Below are 15,072 nucleotides of genomic sequence, written 5' to 3' on the forward strand. Positions count from 1 at the left end.
TCTTGCAGACTCCTGAATTACATTCCAAACAAGTGACCTTGGGAAAATCGTCATAACTTTCTCTCTGAGCATTGGATTAAAATTTCGTAAGAAGGTACAGAAAGAGGATGGACTTTAGTTTCTTGTATATCTTTTTCAGATCCAAAGGTCGAAACAGTGACTCGTGGCATGTCGTACAAGTTCGCTCTACTCAACTAGTCTATAATCAGGTCATCTTGGGAGATTGTACATAACTCTTCTTTGGAGAATCCAACTTGGATAAGACTGGTGGCATTGGAAAGAGGACACAAAGGGCTACTACAAATCACAATTTTAGAATTGGATGATCTGAAATTGCAGAGATACATCAAAGTCAATATCAAGCTTCTACAAAGTGAAAAAAGGTGTGTAGTTTTTTTTTAATTTTTGCATAAGCTTGGTTTGAAAAATTAGTTTGAATCGATAATTGATGCCCTGAGGAAAGAAAATTCAAACACCTAGTAAGCAACCTGAAAGCTCTAGCATGACTTATGAAGAAGAGGAAGAAATGCAACATGATATATCAAAATTACGAGACCAAGTGCAACAAGTGTCACTTGCACAAAAAGCAACAGAATCTAAGATGGATGGTTTAAGGAAAGATGTAGAAGCTAAGATGGATGGTTTAAAGAAAGGTGTAGAAGCTAAGATGGATTGTTTAAAGAAAGGTGTAGAAGCTAAGATGGATGGCATGGAAGCTAAGATGAATGGCATGGACGCTAAAATTGATGGCATGGATGATAAGATGGAAGAATTGAAGATAAATATGAATAAGTTGCTACAAGAAATGGTCACTAATGGTGAAAGGGTAGTAAAGAAAACTCATGATGAGAACGAAAGAAATGTTAATCATGATTCCATAGACTCTAATGTTGGATCGAAGACCCACCATATTCCAAAAATCGATATGAGGAAGTTTGATGGCAAGGATCCCGCAACATGGATATTACAGATGGAGCAATTTTTCGATCTCAATATTGTGCAAAACACACAAAAGGTACGTATTGCAACTTTATATTTGGAACCAAATCAGTTTGTATGGTATAAATGGCTTTGCTCTCGTAAACAAATTATCACTTGGGAAATTTTTACGGAAGAATTGACAGCACATTATGAGGATACAAAATGCAACACTTTTTTTAGCCAATTGATAAGTCTCAAACAAAAGGGTTCAATAATGGAGCACATTGAGGAGTTCCAAAAATTGAACATAAGGGTAAAAAATATTCCAGAGGAGCATAGGATTGATGTGTTCATAGGGACTTTAAAGGATAATATCCAACATGCCGTTCGCCTTTGGGAACCTGATTCATTAGAGAAGGCATTCAGGGTAGCAAGAAAAATGGAAAGCAAAATTATGGCAACCATGAAGCATACCACTCACAACTATAAAGATGGAAGTGTTGTTACCCCTAGTCTTCCACAACCTATAAGGTTGACACCACAACAATTGGAAGAAAAAAGAGAAAAAGGGCTTTGTTACAGTTGTGATAGCAAATACACTAAAGGTCATAAGTGTGCTGAGAAGAAATTATTCTACATAGGTTGTGAAGAGGAAGAAGAACAGGAGCAAGAAAGGTCAAAAGAAGAGGATATACTTCAGGAACAAAGCCTACATAAAGAAGAAATGAATCCAACCATATCTTGTAATGCATTGGCAGGAATTACCACTCCTCAAACCATCAAGATAGAAGGACAAATCAAGAAGAAAAAGGTAATAGTGTTGATTGATTCAGGAAGTACCCACAATTTTATTCATTGTAAGGTAGCAAAAGAATTAAATTGCTTCTTATATCCAGCACCAGAGTGTCAAGTGATGGTTGCAAATGGAGGAACAATAAATTTCTCGGGAGAGTTCCATAATATCAAGCTATCCACGGGAGAATATGTATTGACTAGCCCAATTCTTTCCATTCCAATGGGAGGTGCTGATGTTGTACTAGGAGTCCAATGGCTACAATCCTTGGGTACAATAGCTTTTAATTTTCAAGAACTTTTCATGAAATTTTCTGTGGAAGGAAAGGAAGTTGAATTAAGGGGTATTTTAGGGAAACCGAGAAAGATAATAAGCTATAACGGTATGACAAAGCTTCTAAAAAGGGAACAAAGAGGTGTAATTGCACAATTATGTTCGCTAGATGTTTCCACATTGGAATCATCTATTTCTCCATATCTCAAAAAAGTCTTGGACAATCATTCCAAGGTATTTGAGACTCCCAAAGGTCTCCCACCTATTCGTGATCATGATTATGCTATTCACCTAATTCCAGGAAGTGTTCCTCCAAACATCAGGCCATACAGATATCCCTATGCCCAAAAGAGTGAAATTGAATGTATGGTTGTAGAAATGCTAGAGGCTGGTATAATTCAACTGAGTCAAAGTTCTTTTTTTCCTCCAGTAGTATTGGTGCACAAGAAGGATGGATCATGGCGCATGTGTTCGGATTATAGGGAGCTCAACAAGCTCACTATTAAAGATAAGTTTCCCATTCTAGTCATTGATGAATTAGTGGATGAATTGCATGGATCACTTTACTTCACCAAGTTTGATCTTCATTTAGGGTATCATCAAATCAGAATGAAGACTGAAGACATTCTGAAAACAACATTTAGAACTCATGAGGGTCATTATGAATTTTTGGTCATGCCTTTTGGCCTTACCAATGCACCTTCAACATTTCAAGGTTTGATGAATTCCATTTTCAAACCATTCCTTAGAAAATTTGTGTTAGTATTTTTTGATGATATACTAATCTATAGCAAGTCTTGGAAGGATCATGTTGAACATGTTGACGTGGTGCTACAATTATTGGAGGAGAAACAATTATATGCAAAAAGATCCAAATGTTTCTTTGGAGTACAAGAGGTGGAATATCTGGGTCATATTGTATCTCGTGAAGGAGTTAAGGTAGACCCTAGCAAAATTAAAGCCATTAAGGAATGGAAAATCCCCACATCCATAAAGCATTTGCGAGGATTTCTCAGGTTGACAAGGTATTATCGCAAGTTTGTTAAGAATTAGGGGAGAATAGCAGCACCTCTAACAACATTATTTAAGAAAGATGCATTTTCATGGACTCCAGAAGCAACAAAGGCCTTCGAGCATCTTAAAGAGGCAATGTGCCAAGCAACGGTCTTAGCTACACCAGACTTCACAAAAACCTTTATTGTGGAATGTGATGCTTCAAGAAATGGAATTGGTGCTGTTTTAATGCAAGATGAAAGACCCATTGCTTTCGAAAGTCATCCAATCAAGGGAAAGTTTTTACACAAAGCTATTTATGAGAAGGAAATGTTGGCGATACTCCATGCACTTAAGAAATGGCGACCCTACCTAATGGGAAGACACTTCAAGGTAAAAAAGGATCATGATAGCCTTAAATACTTTTTAGAACAAAGATTATCCTCTGAAGAGCAACAAAAGTGGGTCACAAAGATGTTGGGTTATGACTTTGAAATCATCTACAAAAAAGGGAAGCAAAATGTGGTGGTAGATGCACTCTGAAGAAAGGATGAGGATGTGGAAGCATTGTTGTGCGCCATTTCTATTATCCAACCAGATTGGATAAATGAAGCAAGGGAGGAATGGAAGAATGACGAAGAAGTGTGGGCACTTATTCGAAAGTTACAACAAGACTCCAGTACGTCTGATACATTTAGCTGGAAAAATGATTCATTATGGTACAAAGATCACTTATACCTCTGTAATAATTCCCAGCAAAAACAAAAGATTCTTATGGAATTGCACACCTCTCCCTTAGGAGGGCACTCAGGATTTTTAAAAACTTACCATAGGGTTAAGAAGGAATTTTTTTGGGAGGGCCTTAAATTAGATATTCAAAAGTTTGTGGTGGAATGTTTGGTTTGCCAACAAAATAAAGTTGAAACAATTAAGACATCGGGTCTATTACAACCTTTATCCATTCCAAGCCAACGTTGGGAGGAGGTTTCAATGGATTTTATCACAGGTTTACACAAGTCTAAGGGAAAGAGTGTCGTCATGGTGGTAGTTGACAGACTTACCAAGTATGCACACTTTTGTGCATTATCACATCCATTTAAAGCCAGTACAGTTTCTACTGCATTTATGGAAACAATTAAAAATCTACATGGAAACCCAAAGATCATTGTAAGTGACAGAGATCCCATTTTCACTGGAAATTTTTGGACAGAATTGTTTTCTTCTCTTGGTAGTCAGTTAGCTCATAGCTCATCTTATCATCCTCAATCTGATGGGAAAACCGAGATAGTAAACAAATGTTTGGAAGGATATCTTCGTTTCTTTGTATCTGATAAACAGACACAATGGGTCAAATGGTTGCCTCTGGCTGAATGGTGGTATAACACTTCCTTCCATATAGCAACAAAAATGACCCCATTTATGGCACTTTATGGATATCAGCCACCATCCATCACATCCTATTTAAGAGAAAATTCTAAGGTTCAAGTAGTGGAACATCACATCGAACATCAACAACATGTCCTCCAACTCTTAAAGGATAACCTCGTGTTGGCACAGAATAGAATGAAACAACAGGTAGATCAACATGACAGCGAAAGAATTTTTGATATAGGTGATTGGGTATTCCTACAGCTACAACCATATAAGCAAATTTCCCTCAAGCAAGCTAAGAAGGATATAAATTATCACCAAAGTATTATGGTCTGTACAAGGTGTTGCAAAAGATTGGTACTATGGCATACAAATTGGAGCTTCCTGCAGCTTCTCGATTGCACCCAGTTTTCCATGTTTCATGTTTAAATAAGGTTATAGGCGACAATCTCCCAGTTCAAACAATATTGCCAGAACTTGACGAGGAAGGAAAAATTATATTGGAACCAGAAGCAGTCACAGAAACAAGAACTCGACAGTTATGAAATCGATCAATTTCAGAGTATCTTATCAAGTGGAAGAACTTATCCGCTAAAGATTCCACATGGGAGGATGGGAATTTTATACAGAAGCATCTAGAACTACTGAAGCGTTGAGGACAACAATTTTTTGAAGGAGAGGGGCATGATGGGTCCCTATAATACTAGTGATTACCCCATTACTATTGCAGTTGTATCCCTTATTAATATTGTTGTGCCCCCTATTGCCCCCATATTGTTATTATTGTGCCCCATAGAATCCCTCTATTGTTATTTTTGTGGCTTTATATTATTATTGTTAGGTTAGCTGGGTTATATTGTGACTCAGACTCCTATATACAGAAAGGAGGTTTTGTCATTTGAATCATCCAAGAATTGTTCATTTATGTAATGTAAAGGAGGTTGCCCCCTCGAAGAGGCTGAATTATAAGGTGTTGTTCTATCTTTTCTATCTTTTCTTGAGTTGGTTTCATAACAGAGTTCGTATGCAGGTAATTTTTGTACGGGGTTAAAACCTACATTTGGTATCAAAGCTATTTTGGCTTCAAGGGGACACCTTTGTTACTAAGGGGTTTCGCTTGGGCCTATGGTAGACCCTATTCAGTGGGAGATATGCGAGATCAATTCTTGTGGTGAAAGAAGATGGCAAGCAGTGAAAAGATAGAGATCGAGAAATTTAATGGTCAGAGTATTGAGTTGTGGAAACTCAAGATGGAGGATTTGTTGGTGGATAAAGATGAGTGGACCATGGTAGATCTAAGTACTAAACCAACGGGAGTGTCCGATGAAGAATGGAAGAAGTTGGATCGGAAGGCAAAGAGCACAATACTATTAAGTGTCTTAGATTTAGTATTGTTGTATGTATCAGGGGAAGCAACGGCAAAGGCTTTGTGGGACAAGTTAGGGACTTTGTACCAATCTAAGTCTCTAGTGAATAAACTGTTCCTGCGGAAAAATCTGTATAACTTGAGGATGAAAGATGGAGACTCAGTGACAGAGCATTTGAATGCATTTAATACTGTGGTAAGCCAGTGAGCATCTATTGATATTAAAATTTCAGATGAAGATAAGTGCATCAGTTTGTTGCGTTCTCTACCAGATTCTTGGGATAGTCTAGTTAGTGCAATAGGTAGCAATGCAATTTCCTTGCATTTTGATGAAATAGTCTCAACCTTGCTGATGGAGGAGATGAGATGGAAAAATATGGAGAGCCAGAATGGTGATGCCTTGCCTGTACGAGGACGGTCCTAGAACAGAAACAAAAATAAGTCATCGAGTGGGAGATCTAAATCTAGAGGGAGATCTAAATCTCCAGGAAAACCTGTAAAGGTGGTGTGCTGGAAATGTAGAAAGGAAGGCCACTTCAAAAGGGACTATAAATCTAAAGCTCCTGACGAAGGAAAGAGATCTGATGAGGCTCCTTCTGCAGAGGCGAAAACCACCTCAGATGAAGGTGGGGATGTGTACTTGGCTTCTTCAAATACACATGTAGATCATGAGGCATGGTTGATTGACTCAAGTGCATCCTTTCACTTCATTCCCCATAGAGAGTGGTTCTACGAGTATGAGAAATATGATGGTGGTGATGTCTTCTTGGGGGATGACAGGAAGGCTAAAATCATTGGTCGCGGAAATGTAAAGTTGAAGTTGCAAGGTGGAAGAGTTAGAACACTTCCGGGTGTTCTACATATTCTTGCATTTTCCAAAAATCTAATTTTTGTAAGCAAGCTAGATGATGCAGGCATAAAAACAGTGTTCGAGAAGGATACCCGCAAGATGGTTCGGGAAGCATTGGTATTGATGCAAGGAGTTCAGATTGGAACTCTGTACAAGCTGTAAGGTAGCACAGTTGTTTATGGATGCAATAGTTTTGTGGTTCTTGAAAGTGGAGCAGAAAATCTAGTGGTCTCTGGAGAGAAGACCATGCTGTCACATCAAAGACTTGGACATATTGGAGAGAAAGGCCTTCGAATACTTCATGGTAAAGGTATGGTAGAAGGTATGAGTAATAGCTCTCTGGATTTTGATTTTTGTGAAAATTGTGTATATGGGAAGCAGAATCGAGTGAGTTTCCCCTTTGGTGGTAACAGGGCAAAACAGATATTAGAGCTTGTGCATAGTGATGTGTTTGGACCTGTGAAGGTTCCATCACTGGATAAGTCTGTGTACTATGTATCATTTATAGATGACTTCTCAAGGCATACATGGATATATTTCCTTAAGAAGAAATCTGAAGTCTTTGACAGGTTTAAAGAATTTAAGTCTCTCGTGGAAAATTAGACAGAGAAGAAGATAAAGGTGTTGAGGATAGATAATGGTGGAGAGTTTTGTGGCAAGTAATTTGAAGAATTCTGTAAGAAGTGTGGTATAGCACGACAGTAGACTACTCCATATACACCTCAGCAAAATGGAGTTGCAGAAAGAATGAACAAGACGTTGATGGAAAGGGCAAGAAGCATGCTCAGTGGTGCCAAGTTAGGACACGAATTCAGGGCAGAGGTGGTGGATACTGCTTATTACCTGATCAATAGGTCACCTTCATCAGCATTGGAGGATAAAACTCCACAGGAGGTATGGACTAGTAAGAAACCCTCTCTTTCACATTTTAGGGTATTTGGATGTGATGCATATGTACATGTTCCAAAGGTGAAATTAACCAGGTTGGATAATAAATCTGAAAAGTGCATCTTTATTGGGTATAAGGATAGTTTAAAGGGTTACAAGATTTGGAACCAGTAACAAAGAAGGTTGTGTATAGCCGAGATGTGGTGTTCAGAGAGGTGAAAGATGTTATTAAACATGAAGTCCAACCAAAGGAACCTGAGAAAATAGAGTTTGAGCTAAAGGAGGAAGAATCAGACTCTACAGTAGAGGAGGAATCAGAAGATGAAAAGCCACAAACTCCGGTTGTGAGAAGATCAATTCGAGAAAGAAGACAGCTAGAAAGGTATAGTCCATCTGCTTTCTATTCAAATTTTGATTTATCTATTACTGACGATGATCCCAGAAATGTGAAGGAAGTAGTAGATTCAGAGGATGGAAAACTCTGGAAAGAGACCATGGTTGATGAAATCACATCTTTGCACAAAAATGAGGCTTGGGATCTGGTGGAGTTGCCGGCTGGAAGGAAACCCATTGGCAGCAAATGGGTGTTCAAGAAGAAGACAAATGCAGAAGGAAAGGTGGAGAAATACAAAGCTCAGTTAGTAGCAAAAGGTTATTCCCAGGTGTCGGGAATTGGTTTCTGTGATATTTTTTCTCTTGTTGCCAAGGTAACTTCTATTAGATTACTTTTATATACTATTGCTTATTTTGATTTTGAGCTAGAATATATGGATGTGAAGACAACATTTCTTCACGTGGGATCTGGAAGAGGAAATACACATGAAGCAACCTGAAGGCTTTGTGGTGAAGGGTAAGAAAGAACTGGTATGCAAGTTCAAGAAGTCTTTGTATGGGTTAAAACAGTCACTAAGGATGTGGTATCAAAAATTTGATACATTTGTACGGGGACTTGGCTTCACCAGAAGCAAAGCAGATCACTGTGTGTATTTTAAATTAATTGGTGACCGTGTTATTTATTTGGTCTTGTATGTGGATGATATGTTGCTGGTTGGAAATGACAAAGAAATTATCCAAGATTTGAAGACCCAATTGTTCTCCAAATTCGACATGAAAATCTTGGTGCTGCAAACTATATTTTGGGCATGGAAATTAAAAGAGATCGGGCAAAGAGGAAGCTCTGGTTAAACCAAAGGAAATATGTTGAGACAATATTGTAGAGGTTTAATATGCAGGATAGTAAACCGGTGAAGGTTCCTATTCCTGTAGGTGTGAGTTTATTTGCTAAACAGTGTCCCAAGACACAAGGAGAGGAAGAGGACATGTCTCGTGTTCCATATGCAAGTGCAGCCGGTAGCCTGATGTATGCAATGGTCTATACTAGACCTGACATTGCACATGCAGTGGGAGTATTGAGCAGGTTTATGTCAAAACCAGGGAAGGAGCATTGAACAACAGTGAAACGGGTTTTCAGGTGTTTGCGTGGCACTAATGATTATGGTTTTTGCTACCAAGGAAGATTAGGATTGGATAGAATGTTGGATATTCATGGTTTTCTTCATGTGGACTGGGCTAGAGATCTGGATCAGAGAAGATCTACAATTGGGTATGTGTTTAACCTATTTGGAGGTGTAGTCAATTGGATGAGTAAGAAACAATCTATAGTGGCACTATCAACTACAGAGGTAGAATACATGGCAGCCACTCATGCAAGCAAGGAATCAGTTTCATTGCAGAGATTGTGTTCAAGTATGGGGTTAGTGCAAGGAGCTATAAGGATATATTGTGACAGCCAAAGTGAAATTTTCTTGGCAAGAACCACACATATCATTCAAAGACAAAGCACATTGATGTTCGATATCACTTTGTGAGGGATATGATAGAAGACAAAAAGATGTTGTTGGTAAAGTTGGATACTTTGAAGAATACTGCAAATGCATTGAAGAAATCTATGAGCTCTGAGAAGCTCTCTTGGTGTAGAGAGGCAATGGGTGCTTCAGGGCTGGAAAAATGACTAAGTTCTCTTTTGGCCCCCTGTGGAAAGAAAACAAGAAGTGGGAGAATGTTGGGTTGTGTTATATTGTTTCCACGACTAGCCCACATAGTTAACCGGGGGTTAGAGGGGGGGCGGAGTGCCCCTTTGTTGCGCTGATTGTGTAGCAGGGGGGGGGGGTCACAGGGGGTTTGATGTGTACCTGTAACCCCACTTTATGGGGTCTGGGGTAGCACCCCAGAAAATTTTGGTTTTGGACCCTATGTTAGGTTGGCTGGATCCACCTATGGTTTTGTGCATGATTTTTGCACATGTTTTTTGGATGCGATTGTTTTCAGTCCATGGTATTGGATGCTTCGACATGTATAAATATGTATTATTACATTGAAAGGAACATAATGACAAATCAAGCTGGTAGTCCCGGTTTTGGGATCCAGGGGAAAATCTCTGTGTATATGTGTTTTATGTGTTATGCTCTCACATTGCTTATTTTATGTTTTTTAGAGTTCGTATGCAGGTAATTTTTGTACGGGGTTAAAACCTACAATTTTCTCTTTCTTGAAGAGCCTCTCTAATGCCATTTTGAAGGTATTACAATTTTCTGGAGTCAAAATAATTCTACCCTTTTGGAGATTTTGTTGAACACACTAAGCTTTTAACCCTAACTGCTTCTTTCTGGTCTAAGAGAAACTTAAATAAATTGGTTTGTGATCTGATTTTAAGTCCCAAAGTTGATCTCCAATCAAAACTTCCTCCATTTTCTCACACAAACTATGTGAACAAATTACATAGTATACTATACTTTCTCCACTATAATTATTGTAAGTGAAATTACAGGACTTTTCCCATCTAGTTAAACCATTAAAAATGACTAAATCGGAAGCCCCACATAGAGTAAGCAATTGTTCACCAAGGTTGAAACCCCTTTCCTCTGAAATTTTTTCCCACTGATGATTACTCTCTTCAGTAAGCCAGATAGGGTCGCAGTCTTCTTTACAATAAAGAATGCTAGCTTGCTCACTTGCAGTCCTAGCATTGAAATCACCCATTATAATGACTTCCCCTAGCTGAGAATATGTTGCAATATTTGCCTTTAAGGTTTCAAAGGGATCTTTGTGGTCAAGCCCTATAATTTTGTATATTTTTGAAACTTGCAGCAAAAAATAGCATGATGCAATTCTGATGTGATTTCCATTTTCTGATATTTTAAACCAAACATATTGTTTACTTGAGTCTTCTTTTTCTAGCTGGATGAAATGACCTTCTTTTTCTCTTACTAATACCATGATACCCCTGTGTCCTTTTCCATTCCTTGTTGCCTTGTTCCACGCTACGATCTTCTAGTACCCTTCAAGCAAAGGTGTCTTGCACCCTTCATGCTCATGTGTTTCTATGAGGAAAATTATGTCTCTATCTTTCGCAATAGGCCCTAACCCAAGTCCTCATCTCCATGTGTAACGTTTTCATTTCCAACAAACTAATCTTAAGGAAACCTAGGTATGACTTGATTTCTATTTGTTTTGACATTAAAGACTCACAATTGAGTCTTTGTCCCTGCTTGCGCATACTGACCTTGCTTCCTGATTTCCTGCTAAAGACTTTGGTGCCTCTTCTTTATTATCATCTTGCTGACCTATTTTGGAAGGAGGTCCAAATCATGCTATCACAACTTTACCCTTATAAATCCATGCTCTCTTTCCCTCATCTCATGATGCCCCTAACCTTTGACATTCCCTCCCTTCTTTCTTCTTGTTGTCTTAAAGTTAAATATTCTTCTAGAAAAAAGCGAGAACCCCTCAAGAGTTGCTTCTTGCTTATAATCATATATTTATCATGCAAGCAAGGCATGATGATTTTTATGGGCCTAGCTTTCTCACTATTAAACTTTCCTACTCTCCATGGTTGGCATATTTTTCCTTTCCATAGCAGCTTGTCTTTCAAGAAGTCCCTTACAAGGTCAAGATTAGATTCATTTTTTTGCATAGTATTCACCCCTTTAATAATTATGTTTTCTGCTCTATCTTGTCTTTCCTTGCTTTCTCTATCTTGCATGTTTCCAACCTGAATGTTTGCTTCTCCTTCCCTATCAGCATAATTGCTAATAACATGAGCCGAAGTTTTGAAAACTTTTGTGGAACCTCATTTCATTTCTTCTCTTGTTGTCTCTTCATGGTTGTCTATTTGGGCAACAACTTTCCCTTTATCTTGAGATGCTTTCGCATTCACCACCTTTGTACTCCCCACTAGAAATTTCGTCATGTTTTTCGCATCTGCCTTCATGCGTTGTCATTTTATCTTCCCTATAAGAGAGTTTCCTGTAGCAATGCCACTTGCTCCTTCAAAATTTTATTGCTTCCTGCTAAAGCTTATTCTCAATTTCTATTACATGAATTGAATGATCTCTTTCTTGCTCTTTAGCTTCTAAAACCTCCAACCTCTTTTTTGCACTTAACAATTCTTTCACATAAAGATCACATGACTAGGTGAGAGGTGTGGGTGTGGGACTATAGAAGGAAAAATCATTAATGAATTTTCCTCTCGACTTGTTGTTGCCATATTCTTGCAAAGTGGACTTGTTTGAATATTTTTTATTGCGAAGGGCCCGAGTATTTTCCCTTTGAGACCATTTTTTTCTTGTCTACTCCCATTTTAGATGGGGTAGCCATTGTTTTAAAATCACCTATATTGTTTGGCATTGAACCAAACCCTCTTCCCAGCTTTGGTTGATGAGGAAATTTTCACTTGTCATGTATCATTTGTTTCTACAGATTCTAAAATTTATTGTCTTGTTGTCATATTTGAATCCAACCCCTTCATTACTACAGTGTCAAACTCTTAATTCCTCTATCAAGCTTCAGTGCTTCCCTCAAACCCAAACCCAAACCCTCATTGCTGGAATATTGTTCTTATTTTCAAACATTTTAAAACAATGTGCCCCGTATAGCTGCTATGAATTCAAATGTTTTTGGGCTCCGAACTCTTAATTCCTCTACCAAGCTTCGAACGGTGCTTCCCTCAAACCCAAACCATCACCCTCATTGCTAGAGTATTGTTCTTATTTTCAAATATTGTGCCCCATATAGTTGCTTTGGATTTGAATGCTTTTTGGTTTTGTTTACATCGATAAATGCAACCGAGACCCCATGTAGTTGCTTTGGATTCGAATGATTTTGAGTTGTGTTTACATCAACAAATGCATCCGAGATTATTGGTGATTAAGCCTTCTAATGTATTTCCTCTTCTGTCTGCTCTGGTCATCGTGTTAATGGTTTGCCAGATCAATTATAAATCACATTGAAAAGGAACGAAGTTCAACCTGTTCCTAAAAGCATGAGCATGAAAATTGTTAGGTCATGAAGTAAAGTTACAAGAAGTTACGATTGCATTGTGTTGTGATCTCGGTAAAGGACAACAGGACTCATCCCCTCAAATTCCTAGAGCTCAGTTGTTTGCCCCTGCTGCTACCTGGGAATTGGATCAACGAAGCAGTTTGCTGGCGGAGGCGTCGTCGTTGGTTTCTTGGACTATTTAATGCAAGATACTCACAACAACTATGTTAGCCTCACTCTCTTAAAAATCAATAATAAATCCAAATATTAAATTAAATTAATAAAATCATGAGAATTCCTCAAACCAAGGATTCTAGTTTGGATGAGAGATTCTCTCCAACTAGTTCTCCTAAATTAGTGTGTAAGTTGAGAAAATGTCTCAACCAAGTGAGTCTAAGAATGAGTATTAGAGACCTCATGATGGCTCTTTTCCTTTTCTGCCAGTTTGTCTTTTGTGTGTTGCTAGTTTGATATTATTGTGTTTAACTTGCATATGTGTTTAATATGGTTGTGTGATTTTCCTTCATGTGGTATCGAAGCCTGGTTGAAAGTGGCTTGAGACTAATCAAGTTGTGGAGGAAAAAATATTAGAGGTGACAATTACGGTTGAAAGATTTTTGATTTAGAATATGGGATCTATGTATATGGGTGATGATATAGCGATGGATTAGCAAAAATTTTAGGAATTATCCAGCAATAGAATGAAGTTGTTGTGCAGTGGTTGAATTAGTTCTATTTTAATTCATCTTAGGGGGCTGCACGTTGTTCAGTCTTTGAGAAGCATATTACTTTGACCTTATGTGACCTAGCCTTGCAGATACCCTCTGTAAACAATGATTCCAGTGAGTAATAGGGGATACAAGGGAGTCCAAGAATATCTGTTGCAATCCATTCTACCATAGCATCCACGTTTAATTTTCCTGAGTACCATATAAGACAATCAAGGCACTTGCCATTCCTAGGAAATGCAATAATAGAAGGAAGCCCATATCGGAAGAAAGGGTGGACTATAACTCTATCTCTTTCTGCAAGGTACGATGCAAGCTGGACTTCAATAAGCTCCAATTTTCTAGTGTTGGCAACTCCATCTAGCCAACCAGCAAATTTTTCCAGCTATGAGAAACTTGATGGGAATTTCCACTTCCAAGAGAATAAACCAATATCAGCCAAGACCACCAGAATGGCATAGCGTTTGACAATAACAGACGTTGAAGCCATTTCTCCTCTGCTTTACTGTCTCATTCGCATACGCTCTCAGACTACTGTGCAAGATGCAAAAATAAATGCAAAGAGAGAGGTACTAGTTGCTCTCTTGTAATTTTGTTTGTTTGGGTACTTGTAGTGATTATTTCTAAAGTGCCAAACTCTGAGTATTTGCTCTCTTATCCTTGGATGAAGATGGTGACTGCACATTTTCTACCTCATCCTTCTTTACCTGCTCATTTTTCTATTCGGACTAGTTCTATCTAAGCCAAAGAGCACCCAAGTATAAAGCACTTTCCAGGAGGAGGATTGGACCTATTCTTGGATCTTTCATATATAATCAGATCTTCCAATGACAAAGTCTTTAACCCTTTCTATCATCTTTCTGTTGCTACTGAAACCAATATTTTGCTTGACAGGAGACCAAGCAGGATTTGACTCCTTTGGGTTGAAATCTGGAGTCTTTGCCCTGATCGAGACTAAGCAAGCCGAGTGCCGATTCTTGAGAAGCAACACTCCTATGAGCCACAGGGGTCTCGAAATCGTTGCAAAAGCAAAGGCTCCAGTTCCTCCTCGCTTCGTCCACCACTACCACTACCTCGTGCACATGTGCTATAGTCTCAGGGGCCTCGATAACTCCATAGTTGGTTCTCGTCGGGTTCCCATCAGGTTCAAGCACTAGACTTGTTCGACAGATAGGGCACGTTGTGTGAGAGAGGAGCCACATATCGATGCACTCCGAATGAAAGGCATGGTTGCATTTGGGCAGCAAAAACAACAATTTCATCATCCTCAATAGAAGCATGTTGATGAAGAGGCTCAATCCAGTCCAGTCCTTTGCTAGAATAGACTATGGGTTTTTGGAAACAAAAACTGCTGGGTATTTACTGTTTTGGGAGTCGAATTAATTCTGGATTGTTGGCCACAACCTTTCCCATCAAAGATTAGAACTGATGATGTATTTTATTGTTAGAGATTGTCTCATTATTCAGCTTCATCTAAAATCTGATGAACTTCATGTTTGCAAAGCCTTGTGCGCCTGCATGGAATATGTTTTGGAGTGAATGCGTGTCTCTCTCAAACATGATGATGCCT

Source organism: Pinus tabuliformis, chromosome X, assembly GCF_031772625.1.
Source record: "Pinus tabuliformis cultivar Carrire ecotype Pingquan chromosome X, CPIR1, whole genome shotgun sequence".
In the NCBI taxonomy this organism is placed as follows: Eukaryota; Viridiplantae; Streptophyta; class Pinopsida; order Pinales; family Pinaceae; genus Pinus; species Pinus tabuliformis.